The sequence below is a fragment of the Somniosus microcephalus genome, chromosome 3 (genome assembly GCF_052327205.1).
Source record: "Somniosus microcephalus isolate GS21.2 chromosome 3, FLI_Smic_1.0, whole genome shotgun sequence".
Taxonomy (NCBI): Eukaryota; Metazoa; Chordata; class Chondrichthyes; order Squaliformes; family Somniosidae; genus Somniosus; species Somniosus microcephalus.
The window spans coordinates 279,767,000-279,790,894 of record NC_140989.1 but is presented as its reverse complement, the minus strand read 5'-3'; the positions used below and the strand labels follow the sequence as shown (position 1 = coordinate 279,790,894).

General features: G+C 49.1%; 1 protein-coding gene across 1 annotated transcript in view; it reads left to right on the top strand.

Annotated features, from left to right (window-relative positions):
- Nucleotides 1–23,895, top strand: part of LOC147121997 (cytosolic phospholipase A2-like) — a 225,818-nt gene that overhangs the window by 84,711 nt on the left and 117,212 nt on the right. The window lies entirely within an intron of this gene.

Here is a 23,895-nt window from a genome sequence, read left to right as displayed (position 1 = left end):
CACACTCTCTGACAACACCACACTCTCTGACAACACCACACTCTCTGACAACACCTCAATCTCTGACAACACCTCAATCTCTGACATTACCTCAATCTCTGACATTACCTCAATCTCTGACATTGCCTCAATCTCTGACATTACCTCAATCTCTGACATTACCTCAATCTCTGACATTACCTCAATCTCTGACATTACCTCACTCTCTGACATCACCAGAAACTCTGACATTACCAGAAACTCTGACATCGCCACAGTCTCTGACATCGCCACACTCTGACATCGCCACTCTCCCTGACATCGCCACTCTCTCTGACATCGCCACTCTCTCTGACACCGCCACTCTCTCTGACATCGCCACTCTCTCTGACATCGCCACTCTCTCTGACATCGCCACTCCCTCTGACATCACCTCATAAGAACATAAAAACATAAGAAATAAGAGCAGGAGTAGGCCATTCACTCCTTCGAGCCTGCTCCGCCATTCAATGAGATCATGGTTGATCTTCTGCCTCAACTCCATTCACCGGCCCTATCGCCATATCCCTTGATGCCCTTACTTGTCAGAAATCTATCGAATCTGTTTTGAATATACCCATTGACTGAGCCTCCACAGCCCTCTGGGTAGAGAATTCCAAAGATTCACCACCCTCTGTGTGAAGAAATTTCTTCTCATCTCAGTCCTGAATGGCCTACCCTTTATCTTGAGGCTGTGGCCCCTGGCTCTAGACTCCCCAGCAAAGGGAAACATTCTCCCAGCATCCATCCTGTCAAGCCCTGTAATAATTTTGTATGCTTCAATGAGATCCCCTCTCATTCTTCTGAATTCAAGAGAATACAGGCCTAGTTTACTCAATCTCCTCATGCGACAGTCCCGCCATTCCAGGAATCAATCTCGTGAACTTTCGTTGCACTCCTTCTATGGCAAGTATATCCTTCCTTAGGTAAGGAGACCAAAACAGAACTCCAGGTGTGGTCTCACCAAGGCCCTATATAATTGGAGTAAGACTTCTTTACTCCTGTACTCAAATCCTCCTGTAATGAAGGCCAGCACACCATTTGCCTTCCTAATGGCTTGCTGCACCTGCACATTCACTTTCAGTGACTCATGTACAAGGACACCCAGGTCCCTTTGAGCATCTGCATTCCCCAATCTCACCATTTCGGAAATACTCTGCCTTTCTGTTTTTTCTACCAAAGTGGATAACTTCACATTTATCCACATTATATTCCATCTGCCATGTTCTCGCCCACTCACTGAGCCTGTCGAGATCCCCTTGAAGCCTCTTCACATCCTCTTCGCAACTGATACTGCCACCTAGCTTTGTATCATCAGCAAATTTGGAAATGTTACATTTAGTCCCCTCATCCAAATCATTGATATAGATTGTGAATAGCTGGGGCCCAAGCACTGATCCTTGCGGTACCCCACTAGTCACAGCCTGCCATCCTGAAAAAGACCTGTGACGTAAGAAAACTACTAGGCACTTGGTCTAAGTATTAAACAAGGCTTTAATCAACTGTTTTTCAACAAGGAGATCTAGTTGTGTCCTTCACTAGTTCCTGTTAAAGAATGTCCTGAGCAAGCTAGGCCCATGCCCAAGTATTTATACTCTCCCTGGACAGCGCCACCAGCAGGCCGCCCAGTATCATTTCATAAGTCATTTCCACATGAATGACAAGTTTCATGTCATCCTGTTTATCCCTACTCTTTGTTTTCTGTCTGTTAACCAATTCTTAATCCATGCTAGTATATTACCCCCAATTCCATGTGCCCTAATTTTGATCACCAACCTCTTGTCACTCTCTGACACAACCCTATCACTGACATTACCTCAATCTCTGACATTACCTGAATCTCTGACATCACCAGAAACTCTGACAGCACCACACCATCTGACATCACCACACCCTCTGACACAACCACACCCTCTGACATGGACATACTCTCTGACATCACCACACCCTCACATCACCACACTCTCTGACATCACCACACCCTCTGACATCACCACACCCTCTGACATCACCACACCCTCTGACATCGCCACACTCTGACATCGCCGCACTCTGACATCGCCGCACTCTGACATCGCCGCACTCTCTGACATCGCCGCACCCCGACATCGCCGCACCCCGACATCGCCGCACCCGACATCGCCGCACCCGACGTCGCCGCAGCCCCCGACGTCGCCGCAGCCCCCGACGTCGCCGCAGCCCCCGACGTCGCCGCAGCCCCCGACGTCGCCGCAGCCCCCGACGTCGCCGCAGCCCCCGACGTCGCCGCACGCTGACTTCGCCACACTCACATCGCCTCAATCTCTGACATCGCCACTCTCTGACATCGCCACTCTCCCTGACATCGCCACTCTCCCTGACATCACCAGACTCTGACATCACCACACCCTCTGACATCACCACACCCTCTGACATCACCACACCCTCTGACATCACCACACCCTCTGACATCACCACACCCTCTGACATTACCACACTCACATTACATCAGCCCCTGACCTCAACACACTACCTGACATCACCAGAATCTCTGACATCACCAGAATCTCTGACATCGCCACACTCTCTGACATCACCAGAATCTCTGACATCGCCACAGTCTCTGACATTGTCTCAATCTCTGACATCACCACACTCTGACATCATCACAGTCTCTGACATTACCACACTCTCTGGGCATGGAGAGAAGGCATCAGCAGAGGGGTGCAGCTCACAGGAGGCACTACCAGCGACACAGGATGTGCAGGCAGAGGCTGAGTTTCCTTGACAATGTTTCAGGAGGTTTAGGTTTTCACTTCAGGTGGTGGCAGACATCTGCAGTCTCCTAGAAGAAAATCTGCTGCCTTATGGACCTGGTGGCCACGCGTTACCAGTGGCTGTCAAAGTCAACACCACCCTTAAAATTTTGCCTCCGGATCCTTCCAGGGCACTGCCAGAGATATATCCAGAGTCTGTCAGTCGGCGACCCACAAATGCATGACAGGTAACTAAAGGCTTGTTTGCCAGGGCTGGCAATTATGTGAACTTCGCCTGTGGTGGCGCCAGTCAGAATGAGCAGGCACTCGCTTGCATCTCTGGCTGGCTTCCCACAGGTGCAGGGCCTCATCGACTGCACACAGGTGGTAATCCGGGCATGCTCAGAACAACCAGGAGTATTCGTCAACCGCAAGGGCTTCCACTCCATCAATGTGCAGCTGGTGTGCAACCACAAAAAAATATTTCTGCAAGTGTGTGCAAGATTCCCAGGAAGCTGCCATGATGCTTTCGTCCTGCGGCAGTCCAAGCTTCCTGACATCTTCGGACCTGCAAGCAGACTTAAGGGGTAGCTGCTGGAGACAAGTGATACCCACTTCAAACTTGGCTAATGACTCCCGTCAAAAACCCAACCAAGGAAGCCCAAGAGCACTACAATGAATGCCATATCACCACCAGATTTGTGATGGAGCAAACCATCGGCATGCTGAAGATGTGCTTCAGGTGCCTAGACAGATCTGGAGGCACCCTTCAGTACGCACCAGCCAGGGTCTCCAGAATGATCGTGGTGTGCTGCGCCCTGCACAACGTTGCACAGCAGTGAGGTTTGGACCTGCAGGAGGATCAAGGCTCGGAGCTCAGATCCTCTTCGGATGATTCTGAGGAGGAGGAGGAGGCAGATCAAGATGAGGAAGATGAGAAGGCGGAGGGTGATGAGAGCAATGCAGCACCAGCTGCTCACATTGCTGCCAGGGATGTCCTTATTAAAGCAAGGTTCACTTAGGTTGCACCAATGGACCGATGTCAGAAGCACATGCAACGGACACTCTTCCCCCGCCCCAATGCCACTGACGCAAAGCAGTCCTGCAAACAACCAACCACTCCTTGCACATCCCCCCATTGGTCCCCGTCAATTCATGTCTTCCCATTCACCATCAAGCAAGTAAAAAAGCTACTTGCCACCCATTAACCAAGAATGGGCAAGACGGGAAAGTGGTGCAAAATAATAAGTTTCTGTTGTTTAGTTAAAGCACATAAATGTTAAAAGCACATGTGCATACCCTTGTGCAACTACAAAGCTTGCCTCTTTTTCCTTCCGCTCCTATGTGGTGCAACCCCTGTGGCTTGAGCAGAGGTAAAGGCAGGCTGCTCAGATCCCTGCTCTGACTGCTGAGATGCTCTTGGCCGACGACCGCATGAGGGCCCCGCCAAAGACTGCTTCACCTGCACCTGTGCAGGGCCATCGGGAGACGAGGCAGCAGGTCAGGTACTGACTGAAGGGGGAGCAACAGGTGAGATGTGAAAGAACTTTGAATGGAGTCCTCACTTCCATGTCCCCTTTCGCCATCATCCCTCTCATGGTCCAGCCGCATTTCACTGCTACCACTCTGCTGGAGATCAGCGCGGCTCTGTAAGACCAAGGCTAAGGTATCTGTCATCCTAGTTAAGGTGGCAGATATGTTGTCATCCAGAGTCTGCACAGCCGTGGTCAAGGAGTGCAAGGACTCATTTGATTGCCACGTTTAATGTTCCACGGAGCTGGCCACTCTATCCGTGAAGAAACACATCATCACATTGCCCTGCAACATTAACCCACTCATGTTTGAGGCAGACACCTCCATTCTCTCTGGAATCATGGTCAATGTGCTTGAAAGGCCTGTCAGTACATCGCACTTTCTCTGCTGCCACTCAATGATTCTCCTCTTCATCGACGGCCCCTGGGGTACAGCATCTGTGTCCAACTGAGCAGAGCTTGGACAGGGCTGTGCCCTCCGACACAGACTCTCCACTGCTGTCTCTGCCCCCACCATCTGCACCAGGTAAAAAGCCAGCTATCTGTCTAACTGGACCACAGAAGTGCGAGTATCTGAGCTGAGTCCTGTGACGGTGCACCCTCAGAAGTAATCAGCTCCTCTGAGGAATCGTCGTCCGTGACCTACACCGACTGCTGCTGCATGCATGAAGGCCCTGTCAGAGATAAAAGATATGAATTAGTCCTGGCAAGATGAAAATGCTGCAATTTATCATTATGAAGATGATCATATTTAATTTGCTGTTGAAATTAAGTCAACATGACTGAGTGCTGTATAACATGCGGGTCGCTGATATTTAATTATGTCACCAGGTAGCTGGGAGGTCCCCATCTCCAACAGCCAGGAATGCTGAAACTCCACTGATCTCTGCATTTGTGAGTTGGGAAATCTCCCCCTCCCTCCTGTTCTGTGCTCTCTTCTCCTGCAATGAGGGAAAGAACAGACCTATGGGTGACTGTAATGGCATGTCTTCACCGATGGATGCAGTGCATTTTGTGAGGGTGACTAGCAGGGTGAGGCATGAAATTGCATAAGGATGAGGGTGAGAGGGAGTTGTGGATGGATAGATGGGGATTTGAGGAAGTGCATAGAAAGAGAAGGATGGGGGCATGTGCAAGGTAAGTGGGTGATGGAATAGGCTTGACAAGGCAGAGTGAGGTGGGAGTGACGCACACAGCAGGATGTAGGAGAATGTGCAACTGTACTCACCTTTTATGACAGGTTTAGGTCATTAAAGCGCTTCCTGCACTGAATCCTGCTGCTGACCTCCTTGGCCACCTCCAGCCACGCCTTCATGGTGGCAGCAGTAGGTTTCTTTCTCCCATTGCTGGGGAATAATATCTCTCTCTGACTCCTCACTGACCCCAGCAGCACGTCAAGCGAGGCGTCATTGAAGCGGGGTGCAGCCTTTGAGCCTCCTGAATCCATTGTCTTCTGTTGTTTCCAACTCCATCTCCTCCAAATTCCATCTTTGGATTGGCCCTTTAAATACTGGAGTCGTGATTGCGTCATACAGGTTCTCATCACGCCCGCTGCCATGCATTGGACAGCAAACCCGGAAGTAAAATGATAATGAGCTGGCTGAGTTAAAATGCCACTGACAGATGCACTGAACTTACTTCTGGGTTTCCCACGCGATATCAACAAGCGAGAGTCTAACCACCTCCCCTTGACATTCAACGGCATTACCATCACCAAATCCCCCACCATCAACATCCTGGGGGTCACCATTGACCAGCCACATAAATACTGTGGCAACAAGAGCAGGTCAGAGGCTGGGTATTCTGCGGTGAGTTGTCTCACCTCCTGACTCCGCAAAGCCTTTCCACCATCTACAAGGCACAAGTCAGGAGTGTGATGGAATACTCTCCACTTGCCTGGATGAGTGCAGCTCCAACAACACTCAAGAAGCTCGACCCCATCCAGGACAAAGCAGCCTGCTTGATTGGCACCCCATCCACCACCTTTAACATTCACTCCCTCCGCCACCGGTGTACCGTGGCTGCAGTGTGTACCATCTACAAGATGCACTGCAACAACTCGCCAAGGCTTCTTCAGCAGCACCTCCCAAACCCGTGACCTCCTCCACCTAGAAGGACAAGGGCAGCAGGCGCATGGGAACACCACCACCTGCAGGTTCTTCTCCAAGTTGCACAGCATCCTGACTTGGAAGTATATCGCCGTTCCTTCCTCGTTGCTGGGTCAAAATCCTAGAACTCCCTCCCTAACAGCCCTGTGGGAGTACCTTCACCACACGGACTGCAGCGGTTCAAGAAGGTGGCTCACCACCAAGGGAAATTAGAGATGGGCAATAAATGCTAGCTTTGCCAGCAAGACCCAAATCCCATGAATCAACAAATAGTAACAGACTCCCCCCCCCCCCCCCCCCCGCTCCCCATTATTGGGGCCAACATCTCTGACAGTATACCACTCCCTCAGTACTGCACTGTAGTGTCGGCTTAGTCCAAAGATGTGCGGGTTAGGTTGATTGGCTATGATAAATTGACCCTTAGTGTTAGGGGGATTAAATATGTGGGGTTACGGGGATAGGGTGGGATATGTGTTGGTGTAGGGGTTACGGGGATCGGGTGGAATATGTGTCGGTGCAGGCTCGATGGGCCGAAATGGCCTCTATCTGCACTGTGGGGTTTCTGTGATTCTGTGATTTACATGCTTCAGCCCTTGACTGGAGTGAGGATCCATACCTTCTAACTAAGGGGTGAGAGTGCTATCAACTGAGCCACAGTATCCTTTTAGATGTTATTCAGAATTGCTTGTTTGACTCAGTTGGTAGAATCCTGAGTCAGAAGGTGGTAGGTTTATGTGCCATTTCTGGCCTTGAGCCCATCATGTGGCTGACACTTCAGCGCAGTAGTGAGGGAGCTGAGTTGCTGGAGACTCTGTCCTTCCTGCTTGTGGAATGTCAAATCTCCAGTGTCCAATGAGACTCCAATCCTAGGAATTGCCCATTCAAGCCCTGGGGACATGCATAACATGACCAGATGTTTATCCAAATGTTGTGTATCTTGCTTTTGGGCTTTTTGTTGTTTAAGGAATTCTGTAATAACCTGTAGGGAGTGAGCTGATTACACAGAGTGGCAGTTTCAAAGAACCTGATCTAAGGGAAAGAATTGTTTGTTTGAAGTCAGATATGTGTCTACTGAACATGCCTGGTCTGCAGGAATCTCAATTTGTTTTCCATCTGCATTGTCTTTATACACAGTTAGCAACAAACTAATTACTCTCTGGTTTATGTAAATACAACTAGTGGATCTTTCTGGCAGGAACTTGCCGATGAGAGCACATCGTAAAGAAACGATCACTTCAGAAGCTTCTGTGACATCTGATAAAGGACCGTGTGTACGGTGAACTCGTGTTGCTTTTCTGACCGGAGAAAGCTGCAGTACAAGGCTAGCAACAGTGGTTAAAGTGGCAGGAATGGTTCTCTGGTACTGTATGGGGCTGCGTCCTGTTCCTTGTCCATGGTTTTTAGGGATGTGATGATAAACAGAGTATGTGAGTTACATGTACTCACAGAGCCTGGTCACTTTCATCAGACTGAAAACTACACATTCTATACAGTTTAATCCCTTTGAAGGCAGTGTTGTCAGTCACTTGTGTTTAAATGTCCTGTGGATGAGAAGTTAAAGGCACTTTTTTAGGTTTTAAGCACCTGAGTATGCAATATCATTCACACTTCGATCATGAACCTTTTATCTCAACTAATTTCCTGATCAATGATCTTGCAATCTATGCAGATGGTGAATCTCCTGACTTTTTAAATCTTGAAGTTTACTGAAGAGGAAGCTTCTGTCATTTTTTAAAAAACATCATCAAATAAATTCCCATCTTGTCGCAGGGTGCACTCCGTTTTCTCCCACTCTTCCCCATCACTTGGCAATGAATTCTGGCACAAATGTGAAAGCTTTGTTTCACACACATTACCTTCATAATCACATCCAGAAAAATCTATGCAGCATATTTTGATTATGTGCTCATCCAGGATCTTTAGAGGTTCAGCGGGCTGACCCACAGCAGCTTGCAAACAACTCAGGAGTTGACTGAAGCTGGATATACATTTGGATCCTAAATTATTTTCAACTTCTAAACCAGGTATAAATGTCAGCGTTTAGAGTGCTTTGAAATTTGTGGACTGCTGTGAAGATGACCACGTTCCAGTAAAACATCTGTCCATTATAGACAACTGCAGTGATCGAAGCCCGATCTCTGCACATGTTTACACGGCGTCAAGCATTTTTTTTGTTGCTGGGCCTTGAACCTATTCCTTGCTTGGACTGCTCATTATAAATACAAAGATTGTGCATGAATTAACAATAAATGCTTCTCATCAGAAACAGCCTTGGTGTTTTGGGTTAGAAGAGTTAGTGTGACGGCTGTCACAGGCAAACCCTAGGACACAAGCCTGCTGCTCATTCTTTTTGAAGTATTTATTTTTGGAGTATGTTCAAATCCACTTCCATGCAAATTTAATACATATGCAAAATCCTGGCTAAGTTATTGTACTGTAAAAGTGTATTTCCCCAAGTACCAATTTAACCCATAGTGGTAATACATTAGTCAGTTTGGCTCAGTTTAGCAGCATTCTCACCTCTGAGTCAGAAGCTTTGGGGTTTAAGCCTCACACTAGGTTCAGCACATAAGCTCGGCTGACACGTATTGTTGGAGGTGGTGTCGTTCAGATGAGGCGTTAAATTGAGACCCAGTGGTTCAGGTTGACATAAAAGATTTCATGGTATTATTCAAAGAAGAGCAAGGAGTTGTCTCATGTTTGGCCACGTAATAAATAGCTAAATGAGTCAGACACCATTATTAGCAGAACTATAGTCTAATACGAGCCACTCTCTTAAGGACAGGAGGAGAAAAGCAAAGTAGAAAAAAATGTCCCTTGAACAAGATATTGTGGATAGGGACCCAGTGATCAAGAAAAGGCCAGTGGTCAGGGAGATGTGATCTAAGTTTGCTGTGAACCTGAATTAGAGATCTTTTGTGTTCTATGCTCATAATCACTACTTGGGATGGAGCAGGCTGAGGCCTTGTTTATACCACTGCTCTAACTGCCAATTGTTGGTAATTTGAGGCTGATTTCCATTGCTATTAGGAACATAGGAACAGGAGTAGGCCATTCAGCCCCTTGAGCCTGTTCCGCAATTCAATGAGATCATCACAGAAATCACAGAAATCACAGAAACCCCACAGTGCAGATAGAGGCCATTTCGGCCCATCGAGCCTGCACCGACACATATCCCACCCAATCCCCGTAACCCCTACACCAACACATATCCCACCCTATCCCCGTAACCCCACGTATTTAATCCCCCTAACACTAAGGGTCAATTTATCATAGCCAATCAACCTAACCCGCACATCTTTGGACTGTGGGAGGAAACCGGAGCGCCCGGAGGAAACCCACGCAAACACGGGGAGAATGTGCAAACTCCACACAGACAGTCACCCGAGGCCGGATTCGAACCCGGGTCCCTGGCGCTGTGAGGCAACAGTGCTAACCACTATGCCACCGTGCTGGCTGATCTGCAACCTAACTCCATATATCCGTCTTTGACCCATATCCCATAATACCATTGGTTAACAAAAATCAATCAATCTCAGATTTAAAATTAACAGTTGATCTCGCATCAATTGCCATTTGCGGAGGAGAGTTCCAAACTTCCACCACCCTTTGCATGTAGAAGTGTTTCCTAATTTCACTCCTGAAAAGTATGGCTCTAATTTTTAGACTATTGTGACAAATAGACACAACGTTATTTATTCTGTTAATTGTTCAATGTGAAAACATCTTGTCCTTGTTGCTGAAATTAATTCAGGCATTCAGACATTTTAACAATGTGATCCACAGTCTGTTGTAAATCTTCTCCCACTTACTAATGAAAAACCACAGTGTGTGTCACTGTGTAATTTAATAGCAACCAGTCTGAGAACTGGATTGAGGCAGAAAAGTAGAAGTGAGATGTCACGTCCAGCTTGGGTCATACTGATCCAGCCACATTCATGAATAGAGGTATAGCATACAAAAGCAAGGAAATTATGATGAACCTTTATAAAACACTGGTTCGGCCTCAACTGGAGTATTGTGTCCAATTCTGAGCACTGCTCTTTAGGAAGGATGTGAAGAAAAGAGGATGCAGAAAAGATTTACGAGAATGGTTCCAGGGATGAGGGACTTCAGTTATGTGGGTAGACTGGAGAAGCTGGGGTTGTTCTCCTTGGAGCAGAGAAGATTGAGAGGAGATTTGATAGAGGTTCAAAATCATGAGGGGTCTGGACAGAGTAGATCGAAAGAAACTGTTCCCATTGGCGGAAGGGTCGAGAACCAGAGGACACAGATTTAAGGCGATTAACAAAAGAACCAAAGGCGACATGAGGAAAAACTTTTTTATGCAGCGAGTGGTTAGGATCTGGAATGCACTGCCTGAAAGGGTGGTGGAGGCAGACTCAATTGTGGATTTCAAAAGGGAATTGGATAAGTACCTGAAGGAAAAAATTTTGCAAGACTACAGGGATAGGGCAGGGGAGTGGAACTAGCTGAAGTGCTCTTGCAGAAAGCCGGCACGGGCTCGACGGGCCGAATGGCCTCCTTCTGTGTTGTAACCATTCTATGATTCTATGATCCTCTCATTCTAAGCAGTTTGATTTGAAGGGCTAGATTTTATTGCCCATCCCTAGTTACTCTGGGAAGGTGCTGGTGTGCCGCCTTCCTGAACGGCTGCAATCTGAACAGCTGGATACCACTGAGCGGCTCGCTGGGCCATTTCAGAGGGCAGTTAAGAATCAACCACATTGGTGTGGGACTAGAGTCACTTATAGGCCAGACCGGGTATTGGTGAACTATTTGGGTTTTTATGACAATCCAACAGCATTATGGTCACTTTTACTGGTACCAGCTTTTATTTCCAGATTTTTGAAACTGAATTCAAATTCTTAAACTGCCATGGTGGGATTTGAACTTGTGCTGTCTGGATTATTAGTCCAGACGTCTGGATTGCTAGCCCAGTACCATAACCAGGGCATAATAGACTGCACTCGTGTAGTTATCATGGCACAAGAAAACCAGCCAGGAGCTTCAGTGAACAGGAAAGGTTTTCACTCGAGTAACGTCGACCTGGTCTGTGATCGCCGCAGAAGGATTGTGCAAGTCTGTGCCAGATTTGCAGGCAGTTACCACGATGACTTCATCCTGCGGCACATATCCAGTCGCCCCTCCCCCGCCCACTTTTCTGCCCTTCCCGGAACGTCAAAGAAGGGCCACTTGGGGACAAGGTCTACCCACTGCACATATAGCTAATAACACCCCTCCGCAATCCCGCAATGACTGAGCAGCTCAGGTACAGCAACAGCTATGGGAAACACCGGGAAAATCATTGAATACACTATTAGGATATTAAAGCAAAGGTTAAGGTGCCTTGATTGGTCTGGAGGCACATTGCTCATGGCTATTCTTGGGAAAAATAATAGTTTTATCCTCAAAAGCAGGACAGCTGGAGGAACTTATCCAAAAGTTCTAGAAAACAAGACTATTTGCCTTATGATGAACACAATTGGAGCCTTGCAATGGAGGACTGAAACCAATGGCAGACATGAGTTCTCAACTGTCAGCTGCAATCCTAAGTATAAATGGACCAAACTGCAGAGAGTCAGCAGCATTGTCGCCACTCAGAAACGTGGTTCTACAAATCTGGCATTGAATTGAAGCCTGTTGTGTATGTAATATGTGTGCTACTTTGAACCTATGGACAGGACTGCACTACTTGTAGGGCGTAGTGATACGCAGTACCACTCCTGGCCATGGGGTATAAATAGTACTGTGGGTACTGATCTCCCCTCAGTTCCCGCCTGTGGGCATGAAGTAAAGACCTACGTATAGTCCCTACCTCCAACCAGTAAAGACCTGTTTTATTGTTACTGATTAAGTCTGAGTATTAATTACTTGAACAACTCACAGATTTAACACTGGCGACGAGTCTGATTCGGACCCTGCGGCAGTCACTCCACGGCAGCTTCGTCCACAGCCAGGACGTTGCAGAGAGGTTTCCACCCTCTCCACCCCACTGGAAGACATCCTGACCTCGGAGCCTCCATCGGCGACCGTCAGCTTCTTCTCCAGCTTGGTGGTGGGTAAGCCGTTGTCTGAGCCGGGCAGCGACGCGACAGGCAGTCGACCGCGTTGGCCGCACGAACGGGGCTGGGGGAGCTGGAGGAATAGGGCGCGAGAGCCGCTTCGAGCGGGAGGCGTTTCAACAGAGCGATCGCATCTCCTGATAAGAGCCGAGAGCCGCTTCGCGATCCAGCGATCGCATCCGCTGATAAGGGCCGCACTCGGGTGATCGCGGCGAAGATAAGGGCCGCACTCGGGGGCTGAAGGGAGACGGCGTTGGGGGACGGGTGAAGACCGCCAAGTGCGGGAAAACCGCCATTTTGTGGGCGGAGGACGACGGCAAGAGCGGGAAGCCGCCATCTTGGATAGCAGTAAAAAAAAAAAAAAAATCTGAGAAATTGCAAATCTACAATGCCTAAACACGGGAATATTAGCACCTTTGATAGTGACCTCGAAGATTGGGCCATATATGTTGAAAGAGTAAAAAATTATTGTAAGGCCAATAAAATTCGTGACCAAGATAAAGCTCTAACATTATTAAATTTAATGGGTGCGAAGACATACGGGCAATTGAAACACCTGTTATCACCAGATGAACCGGCGGATAAGACGTTCGATGAGATTGTTACTGTCCTGAAAGATCATCTAAACCCCACGCCGCTGATGCTAGCGGAACGATTTAAATTTTACGACAGAAGGCAGCTACAGCATGAAAGCAATGCTGATTATTTGCTGGAATTGTGTAAATTAGCGAAATATTGCCAGTTTGGAACGGGACTGACAGAGGCACTTCGAGACAAATTTGTGTGTGGTTTATTTAAACAGGATACACAAAAGCGACTGCTCGAGGAGAATGAGCTGACGCTTGAGAAGGCGGTCACTATGGCAGCAGCACACGAAGCCGCAGCGAGAGGCACGGCAGTAATGCAGCTACGGTCACCGGAGCTCAGTGCACACAAATTGGGTGTGAGTTCTGGCAAATGTTATCGTTGTGGAAAGACAACGCATGATCAGAACCAGTGTTGGTTTAAAAACCAAGAATGTAGAACTTGTGGTAGGCTTGGACATATAGCTAGAGTATGCAGGTCAGGGAAGAAGACCAGCAACAAGAAGTCACCGCAAGGAAAATACGCAAAGGTACACAAGGTGACCGAACAGGAGTCCGATTCAGACGCTAGCAGTAATGAACTGGCTAGCTTAAGCTGTAATGAACTGGCTAGCTTAAGAGTGCTCAACGCTGGTAAGGGTGCAGACCTCCAGACAATTTGGGTCACTCTTCAGATAGAAGGAGTCCAAGTAAAACTGGAATTGGACACTGGATCGGCATTGACGGTCATAAATAAAAAAGGTTACGGAAAGTTATTCCAACATATTCCCCTACAGGATACGGGGATTATATTGGAAACATACACGGGGCAAAGAGTGTACCCCATCGGGAAAATAGAGGTTGCAGTGGTCCACAAGGGCGAAGACAGTCAAATAATGGACTTATATGTGATATCTGAAGGAGGTCCTCCACTACTAGGACGGGAGTGGATTAGGAAAATGAATATGGACTGGCATTTCCTACAAACAATAACGAGTGAGAACTCGGTGAAGATAGTCGGCCCAGACTCTGGAACGGATGATGGTAAGCCCAACTCAGGTGCAAAAGACAAAGTTTCAGCACAGAATTCCACTGAGCAACAACAACATAGTTTAACTGTGGATTCTGAGTCTGGCAAGTCTACTGATGTGCCCATTTCTGAGGGACACCGGGCTCGAACTCAACTCCATTTCAAACTACAACAGCAATTAGAACAAATGCTTCGCCGTTTTGAGCAAGAGTTGAATGCAACGAAAGAGTTCTTTGTTATAGAGTTGGAGAATCTGGAAAGACAACAGAAGCAGCTGATGGAGAAAATGGAGCAGGAGCACACAAAACGTCTGATGTCAGAGGAGTTAACGGTCAGCCAACTCCTGCATATGCTGAAGGACAGGACTCTGAAATGGGAAAAACTTGAACATGAACTTCAATATTCAAACGAAAGGGGTTCGGAGCTCTCAAAGGTTATTGGAAGAGCTGAGGTGGCAACACAGACTGAGATGACTACAACAGAGCAGCCCTTGGATGCCAAAAGTACGCTGACTCACGTCAACGTAGAACAACAGACCGCTGAAACAGCTGCTCCGGTAGAGGGATTGCATAGTCCGATCAATCAATCTCCAAAGGAAGTTGAAGTATTAAAATCACAAATGAGGTCACTAGTAAACGACTTGCTGAAAGCCCAGAAAAAGCTGGATGCAGAGGTACACATGAAGAAGTCTCTTCAGGAAAGATGTCTGGATTTGGAACAAGAGCTGGCTAACGTCCAGCTGGGTATGGAGGAAATAGAAGACCCTCTCGCTGGCCTAGATCAGGACGACACCGAATATTACTATGTCCTGTCCTGCCCAACTTGTAACTTCGACTCCCACCATACAGAAATCATGGAGGAGCACCGAAAGTCTACGGAACATCGGGAGAAGGTGGCTCTACTACGGAAAAAGGAGGAAGAGAAGGAGGAACTGCGCATGCAGCTGGCAGCTGACAGTGGAGCCCAGAGAGTCTCCAAGAAGCAGAAAAGGAAAAGTCGAAACAGAAGATGACCCATCTGAACCATTATTACCTCTACCAGATCACACACGTGGTCCCTCCGAACGGAGCCAATTCAGTTCGGAAGTTCAAACTGTTAAATCCATGGAAGGACTATTGAATGAGTCACTCCAGCAACGTGAACCGACTACACCACAGAGATTGAATCTGTGAACTGTTTTCCGCAGAGACTGAATCTGTGATCTGTTTTGACATGAAGTTATCTATGTTATTCTGTTATGTAAACCTGAAGTTATATATGTATATAGGTTATTACGTTATGTTAAATGGGGAGATGACTGTAAAGCTAAGAAGGGAGGAATGTTGTGTATGTAATATGTGTGCTACTTTGAACCTATGGACAGGACTGCACTACTTGTAGGGCGTAGTGATACGCAGTACCACTCCTGGCCATGGGGTATAAATAGTACTGTGGGTACTGATCTCCCCTCAGTTCCCGCCTGTGGGCATGAAGTAAAGACCTACGTATAGTCCCTACCTCCAACCAGTAAAGACCTGTTTTATTGTTACTGATTAAGTCTGAGTATTAATTACTTGAACAACTCACAGATTTAACAAAGCCCCTGTTCCAACACGTGGAACACAGGAAGTCTGTTCTGCATGTTTGCTTTCTGCATTGCACAGCAGAACCCAGCACAGCTACAGGCATCTGCCCCCGACACTGAATGTAAAAGGTGGAAACCAATGCGCAGATGACGCTCTCCCCAAACAGGAACTGTAACATCCGATAAAGCAAGAGTGTCTTTAAATACAAAATCCTGATTCAGCCACAAAATGACCCTGCAATGACACTAATCTGTCCGCTTAATGCTCAGCACACTGAATATTACTAGTGCTTCAATAAAAACAAATATGGTGGCAATGCACAGCAGGTCTGTCATCATCTGTAAAATAGTTTAACGTTTCAGCTGGATCTCATTCAATCTAATCTAATTTTCTCCTTCAAATGGTAACCGATCTGTGCATTTCCAGCATTATCTGGCTTTAATACAGATTTCTAATCTTTGCGGTTTTTACTCTTCAAAGTTAAAGGCCTAGAAATTGGGTTCTGGTCTTGCCAGGGCTGTAGCGCCAGAAAGTTTGCGCCAGCGGTAATGCGGCAGCGCCCGACGAAAATTCGGGTGCGCCGGGCCCAGACGGCGGCGGGCGCTAAAACCCTCCTTTAGCGCCTCAAAACGGGCGTGAACTTGGGTTTCCCGGCGCTAATCCCCCGTTGCGGCACCCGATGCGGTGCGGCAGGCGGGGGAACTGCAGGCCTCCTCCTCCTGTTAAGGAGGAGCTGCCTGCAGCCGACAACTGTCCGGCGGATTGACCCGACATCTGAGCCCGGCACCTCGGGGAAGTGCCGGGCTCGCATGAGACACTGATCAGGGCCGCGGGGGGGGAATGCAGGAGTCCGGGAAGGGAGGTGCGGGCAGGCGGCCGCCGGGAACGCGGCCGTCCGCCGCTCCACCTTTATGCGCCGGCGCACACTGGGGGAAGACTCTGTTGCCAGAGTCTTAGTTGCGCCTGCCACGGGAGAGGCGGGCGCAACTGAATTTCAGCTTGGGGCCGGGTTACCACGGCAACCGGGACGCTGCGCACACCGATGACGTCATCGGTGCTGGCGCAGCGCTACCGGTCTACCGCCGCGGAAGGGCCCCAGGCAATTTAGGAACCGGCGCCAATTGCAGCGCTAGGCCCTCTAGCGCCGCAAAATCGGCGCTAAGGGCACTGAATTTCTAGGCCAAAGTTTACTTGCTTAGGCTGGAGCTAACAGTTCATTGTAGAATGCACCATCTGTTAAAAGTATGTTTTTGTTAAGTGTGCCAGATGTTTAAATTAAATTGCTGAAAGAATCCAAAGAATCATAGACTGGCTGTATTAATAAATGGTGTTGTATAGAATTGGGCTCAAGCAGAATGTTTCTTGGGAACAGATCTGCATTTACCAGGATTTCTCTTTCCAATAACATTTGTGTTGAGTATACTGAGGGGAAGACGGTCACAGAGAAAGGGAGGGAGAAATTAAATCTGTTTTAAAAACTGCAACCATATTCAAGGTGTGTGTTAAATGGGAAATACATTTTAAAATGTTTGCCACACTTTTCTTTGTTTATAACCACATGATACAACATCGTTAAACTCATCCTCCCATCACTTGCACGACATTGTCAAGTTGCAAAAGGCCTTCAAGCACTTCGCCCTTCCTAACTAAAACAAAACGGTTTGCCAAACACTTATTCTTGAAGAGCATGCCCCTTTAAGGTTCTTTTCATTAGCAGATCTACATTCATTGGTGCCAGTTTAACACACATTGGCCTAGAAATTCAGTATAGCCACGTTTGGGGCGCTACAGCATGGCGCTCGCTAACTTTTGCGCCCGGCGCAACTTAGCGCCACCTTCGCCGATATTCAGTTGCATCGCCCCAAGAGGTTGCTGCAGCGCTAAAGCAGGCGATGCACGAGTATCATTAGGCGCTAAGCCGGCGATCCGGGGCGCAAACACCGAAGGCGGGCGCAGCGCAGGTGCAGCGAGTTATTGACTGAAGGCAGACAGTCAGGCGCCGGTCAGCACGTAAAGGGGGAGGGTGGAATTGTTTGGCTGCCACGCCCTGCACACTGCAGCCCTGAGGGAAGGCCTGAACAGTGCTAATTCAACTGCTCCACGGCCAGGAGAATGGAGAAGCCAAGGGAGAGAGCGCAGCGCTTCGGAGAGGGTGACCTGAAGGTGCTGGTTGGCGCAGTTCAGCGCAGGCGCCATGTTCTGTTCCCTGAAGGTGGCAGGAGGCCGCTGCCCCCTGAATATCGGAAAGCCTGGAGGGAGGTGGCAAACAGGGTCGCCTCCAACAGCGTGGTTGCCAGGACTCCCCTCTAATGGCGTAAAAAATTCAACGACCTCACTCGGGTTGTCAGGGTGAGTACCCTTTCCAGTATCCTCCGCATCCCTGCATGTGCTCCTCAGTTGATGGCCAAAGGGACGTGAAAGCCCCACTGCCCAGCCCTCATCCAGCAGCTATGGGACTGTCATGAAAAGCACTTGCATATTCAGGAGTTTATACACTGTCAGGGCTATTCCACCATGGGAGGCTGTGCAGGCAACATCAGGGCTTCACACTGTCAGGGCTATTCCACCATGGGAGGCTGTGCAGGCAACATCAGGGCTCCACACTGTACTTAGAGGCCGTCCTCTCTCTTGCAGGGCAAGCTGGCGTACAACCAGAGACAGCAGCGCCAGACCGGGGGAGGCCGTCCTGACATTAAGCATCTCAGCGACCTAGAGCTGCGAGTGGAGCAGATCATGGCAGGCCGGCTGATTGGCCCCGTCATGACTGGAGATGCCGACCCTGTTCTGGGCACCAATGGTAAGGTCCTCACCTTTTGGACCTCTCTCTTTCCACCTGCGCCTCACGCCAGCATCCTTTGCCACTATCGAAGCAATGCAGTGCATAGCAGCACTCGTGCCTCCCTCGCTGCCGTCATGTCCTCACTCTAAAGCAACTCTTGTGCCTCCCTGCTTTCAGATGGTGACTCGCCAGGTGAGGAGGCAGCCCCTCAAGCTGGCACTGTGTCGGACTCAGACCTAGAGGAGGAGGAAGAGGAAGCCGCCCCATCAGGGACACCCTCGGCTGAGGCAGCCCATGGCCATGCTGGGGACACGTCTACCCTGGAGGGGAGCAGGGGGGAAGTTTCGGAGGAGAGTGATGCTCCGGGGACCAGCGGGCTGCAGCAACGCGGGAGGGGTGGGGAAGCTCGGCGGCCTTCTGCCCGGAGGGAGAGTGTGGCCTCCAGTCCTGCTACAGTGAGCGCAGAGGAGGTGAGGCTCCTAGCGGAAATGGGCGCCCAGGCTGAGCGCAGGCACACTGAGCTCATGGCTGCAGTGGCAATGATGCCTGACTCCATAGAGTCACTGGCAAGGAGTGCGCAGGAATTCAGGGCAGCACAGGCCAGGAGTCTGCAGGACTTCGCGGCAGCACAGGCGGCCTCCAGCAAAGTGGTCAGTTGTGCCGTGCATTCACTGGCTGGTGTCATCCAGACACAGACCAGGGCCACACGGGCACTAACTGCTGCCACACTCGCTGGCTCGGCCAGGCATCGCCGGGGCACTCGCCGCGCCGCAGCAGCCCAGCAGTCTTTGCTTCAGCAGATTGCTGCACATGCTGCAGTGCTGGCCCGTGCGAGTGCCAGTGAATCAGCCGACCAGGGAGTGCCTGTGCTCTGTCAGGTTGGTAGCATTCCTGCAGCCAACACTGTCACTCCCACTGCAGCTGCCACCACCCGTAGGACAGATTGATGCCGCCCAAGCTGAGTTGGATCAGTCCGCAGCCGGGCCCGCCAGGCCCAGAGCTGGTCCAGGCCGACCCCCAAGGGCATCTGCTGTCTCACCAACTGACCTTCAGCAGCCTTCCCCCAGCCTTGCTGCAGCCACTGGGGTCCCATTGAGGAGGAGCTGCAGGGCGGGTAGGGGCCAGTCACAGAAGCGAAACGGATCACCCTCGCAGGTGAAAAAGTAGAAGGGCTGGCCAATTGTGTTGCTTTTTATAAACAGGCCAACACTGTTGTATTTGTTTTTTATATGAAGGCTGAGACTGGTGTGTTTTTGTTGGGGGGTTTCTCTGAAGTAGTTTGTCATGCGGGAAGGGCACAGAGTTGTAAGAGTAATAAATTTTCTTTAATCGCACTGTCCATGTTTGCTTTTGGAATTATTGGTTGCCTTGATCGGCTGAGAGCATGCGGAGCGGCTACATTCATCTTCCTTCATTGGTACAAGCCATTCCCTGAGAAGGGGCCTAGAACCGAGTTGCAATAAGCCGCCGACGGACGGCCCTTGCACTTTCTGCCTCCCTCCCATCCTGGCCCTCCTCCTACTCCTCCTCCTCTGGTGGTCCTCCAATGCCTGCTGGCAGTGGCTGAGTCCTGCGGATAGCCAGGTTGTGCAGCATGCAGCACACTACAACGAAATGAGAGACTCGCTCAGGCGAGTACTGTAGGGCTCCCCCGGAACGATCCAGACAGCGGAACCGTTGTTTGAGCACGCCGATTGTGTGCTCAATGATGTTCCTGGTTGCTTGATGGCTGTCATTGTATCGCTCTTCAGCAGGGGTGCTGGGCGCACGGAGCGGGGTCATCAGCCAGGTGCACAAAGGATAGCCTTTGTCCCCGAGAAGCCATCCTCGTGGGTGAGGCTGGGCTTCGAAAATGTCTGCCACGGAAGTCTGGTGCAGGATGAAGGCATCGTGGCTGCTGCCTGGAAAGCGGGCATTGACAGCTAGTATGAGGTACCTGTGGTCACACACCAACTGCACGTTAAGCGAATGGTAGCCCTTCCGGTTGCGGTAATCCTCGGCATTCTCCAGAGGTGCCCGCAAAGCCACATGCGTGCAGTCTATGGCACCCTGCACCATTGGGAAGTCTGCTAATGCTGCAAAGCCCATTGCACGCTCTTGCTGCTTGTCGAGGGTCATGGGGAAGGAGATGAACTGGCGTCTCCTTCTGAAAAGGGCATTGGTCACCTGGCGGATGCAGCAATGTACCGCGAACTGGGAGATGTTGGAAATGTCCCCAGTAGCGGATTGGAAGGAGCCGGTGGCATAGAAGTTGAGAGCGACCGTCACCTTCACTGCCACCGACAGAGACGTCCTGCTCCTCAGCTGTGGCTGCAGATCTCTCTGAAGCAGGTGGCAGATCTCTGTGACCACCTCCCTTCTGAATCGCAGCCTCCAAACACACTGCTCCTCAGACATGTTCAGATAAGAGAACTGCTGGCGGTATACCCTGGGTGGGTAAGGCCTCCTGTGCCGACGCCTGTTGGCCCTTCTCCATCTGGCCATGACTGGCACTCTCTCACGGCATCTCTGAGCTCTTTGAATGCAATGCAGTAAGCCAACGTTTGCACCCATTGCAGCCCCCATTAGATGTATCGAATTAATGCTATGGCACTGAAAGTTAATTACAACTGCAAAGCTCTGGCCTGAAGCCAGAAGTACCTGAGTGAATGTTGAGTCAAACCAGAAAGCTCTCCCCCTTTGTCTCTCTCCTAATATCAGTGTCTCACAAAGAGGGAGTGGTGCAAAATGGCTGACATTTATACTGCAGGAGGAGTCCCCTTTAATTTGTGCCCCCCGCGCCCCGCAGCGACTGGGAACCGTTCCACTTTACCAGTCGCTGGGGGCGCCAGACGCACAATAGGCCGGCGCCACTGAATTTCCGGTTCGGGGCACACAAAGGGCGTTGCACCATGAAATGACGTCAGGATCTGCGCCCGCAGCTGAGCGCGCGCAAAGGTTTTGCACCGCCACTAAATCACAACTAAATTTCACGAGAGGCGCAGATCGCGCCGCGCCCGGTCGCTAGCCGCTTAGCGCCCCACTTCTCGCCCTCTTAAGGCGCTAGCGGCTGGCGCAACCAACTGAATTTCTAGGCCATTGTGTCAACATTGGTTGTTGGTATTTAATCCAATATTCAGTGTACATTTTATATGCCAAAGCTAGCCTCTGGTAATGGCAGATGGTAATTCTGTTGCCCTATTCACTTTTAATCCGCAGACCTTACAAAAGTATTAATAACTGAACTGAAGTTAACTTCAACGCCCTGTTTTTCTCCGTGCCTGCTGACTTTTTTTTGATGCTTTTGTTTAAATAGTAATATGACTTGAAGATCATTGCAGACATCCCAACAAAGCCTTATTACAGACCCATTCATTAGTTCAGCATGTTTTAGTAATCACCATTTCAGTTGTGTGGATCATTTCAGTTCTCTTGCACGGTCAGGCTTCGGCATGCTATTGATTCTGATGAACTCATCAGCACTAATGGTGGTACAAAGAAATAAAAATACATATTTAATGGATCTTCAGTGGCATTGCGCACAGTGGGGGTGAAATGGTCCCTGCCAAAAGTGCAAAGTGGGCTTATAGAAGTCAGTGGAAAAGAAAATGGGGCACAGTGTAAAATTGACCACCAATTCACTATGCCCCCATTTCGTACTACTGGTATAGACTAATTTCACCCCCAGTGAGCTATTTTATAAGCACAATTTAAAACCATGTAGTGCAGAATGTATTATTCTGCTGCTAAGGGAAGCAGCGTCCTGTTAAGACCACAACGTGCAGTTGCTATGAAGTAAACATTGTGCAAAGTCTTAAGTTTAATTGTTTTCAAGGCTTAACGTCACCACATTGTCTTTGTGATTTGCAAAGTCACTCTGACATTACAAACATTCTGGCTGCTGTACCAAATTAGAGTTTTATGTCAAATGAATGCCTTTCCATCTTTCTGCTCTTTGTTATGTGTGACACTTGAAATGTGACTTGCAGTAAATTCGTGCCAGATGTACCATTTTTATAATACCAACTAATCTTCTGCCACACTGGTAATGGTAAGTCAGAAGGTGCACTGTTTTGTAAGGAAAGCAACATTATACCATGTAAAACACAATGGGCTGGATTTTCTCAATGGAGACGAGTTGGGGGCAGGACTGCTGCTTGTCGGGTCAATGTCCCGCCTCAATCATCTTCCGGCCAACCAGCGTGATTTTCCCCTGATTGACCTTGTTAAGCCCGCCCTGCGGGCTCAGCAGGCCAATTGGGGGGGGGGGGAAGTCACTGACAGAGCACGTCAATGTCTGACGGACATGCTATCTGTCAAGACTTCTTGAAAGAAGAAATGTCAGCGTTTGACAGATCTGTGAAGCTGTCAAACACTGACATTCTCTGTAGTTTGATGAGTCCTTGTGTTCCGGACTCATTAAACCTTTTAACTTTTTAACTTTGTAGATTTCAGATGGCTGTTGGGTCGGAGGATCCAACAGCCAGTCTGTGAAATCGACAAGGAAGATGTCGGGTCTCCCGATCCAGGGTGGATGAAGGCTGTAGGCAGAAAACAAGATAAGTGAACATTTTTTAACACTTAACACTCACCTTCCATACTTACCACTCCACACTTGCACCCATCACTCACCTCTACATCTTACTTTCAATCCCTCCGACCCCCGCAGACCTCCTTCACGTCTCCTCCAACCCGGCGGGGCTCTCCAAGTTCGGGAAGCCTTCACCTGAGAAGGTAAAATGGTACTAATCCTTTTTTCTGCCTGTTAACTACCTGTTAACAGGCAGTTAAAAGGATTTAATCCCTTTCCCGCCTCCAGGAGACGGGACCCGAAGTAGCACATCTTCCCGCCTCCTGGCAAAAGGGCACGGAGGCAGGATGGGGGCTGGTTTGCCATCCGCCCCAACTTTCTGCTACTCTACCGGCAGTCCCGCCTCCATGCCTGCCTCCTCGGGGCTGAGGAAATCTAGCCCATAGTATTATTCTTCTGCTGAAGTGTAGGTATATCTCTTTAAGATGGTGAAGTTTAATTGCTGTTAAGTAAACATGGGGTGAGATCATAGTTCAATTCAGAGGCTGCTGTTGTTAAGAAAAGACTAAGTGGGTTTATACGGAGGTCAGGTTAAAAGGCTGCAGGCATGTGGGTTTGTTTTTTGTTACTGGAAAATTTGCCACTGCATTCCAAATGATGGCCTTGGTTTCTTTATACTTTTTTAAAACATGCGATATGGAAATTTTTAGCAGATAGTGTACGAGATCTGTAGTGTATTGGAGAAGAAGTGCACACATGCATAGCTTATAATATTACTGTTTAGTTTTTTTTAAGTTGCTCATAGTGAGTAGAAGACGGCAGTGGTTTATCTGCCGAATATCTTGCACCATGAATAACATTAGCGCCTCTCACTATTAATCCTATCCCCTCACTGGCAGCCTCTTTGCTTACACGGCACCTTAAGCCATATTGTTCTCCCCACGCCACCTCCTCCCATCACTGGTACCATCCTCTTTGCTTATCACTCAA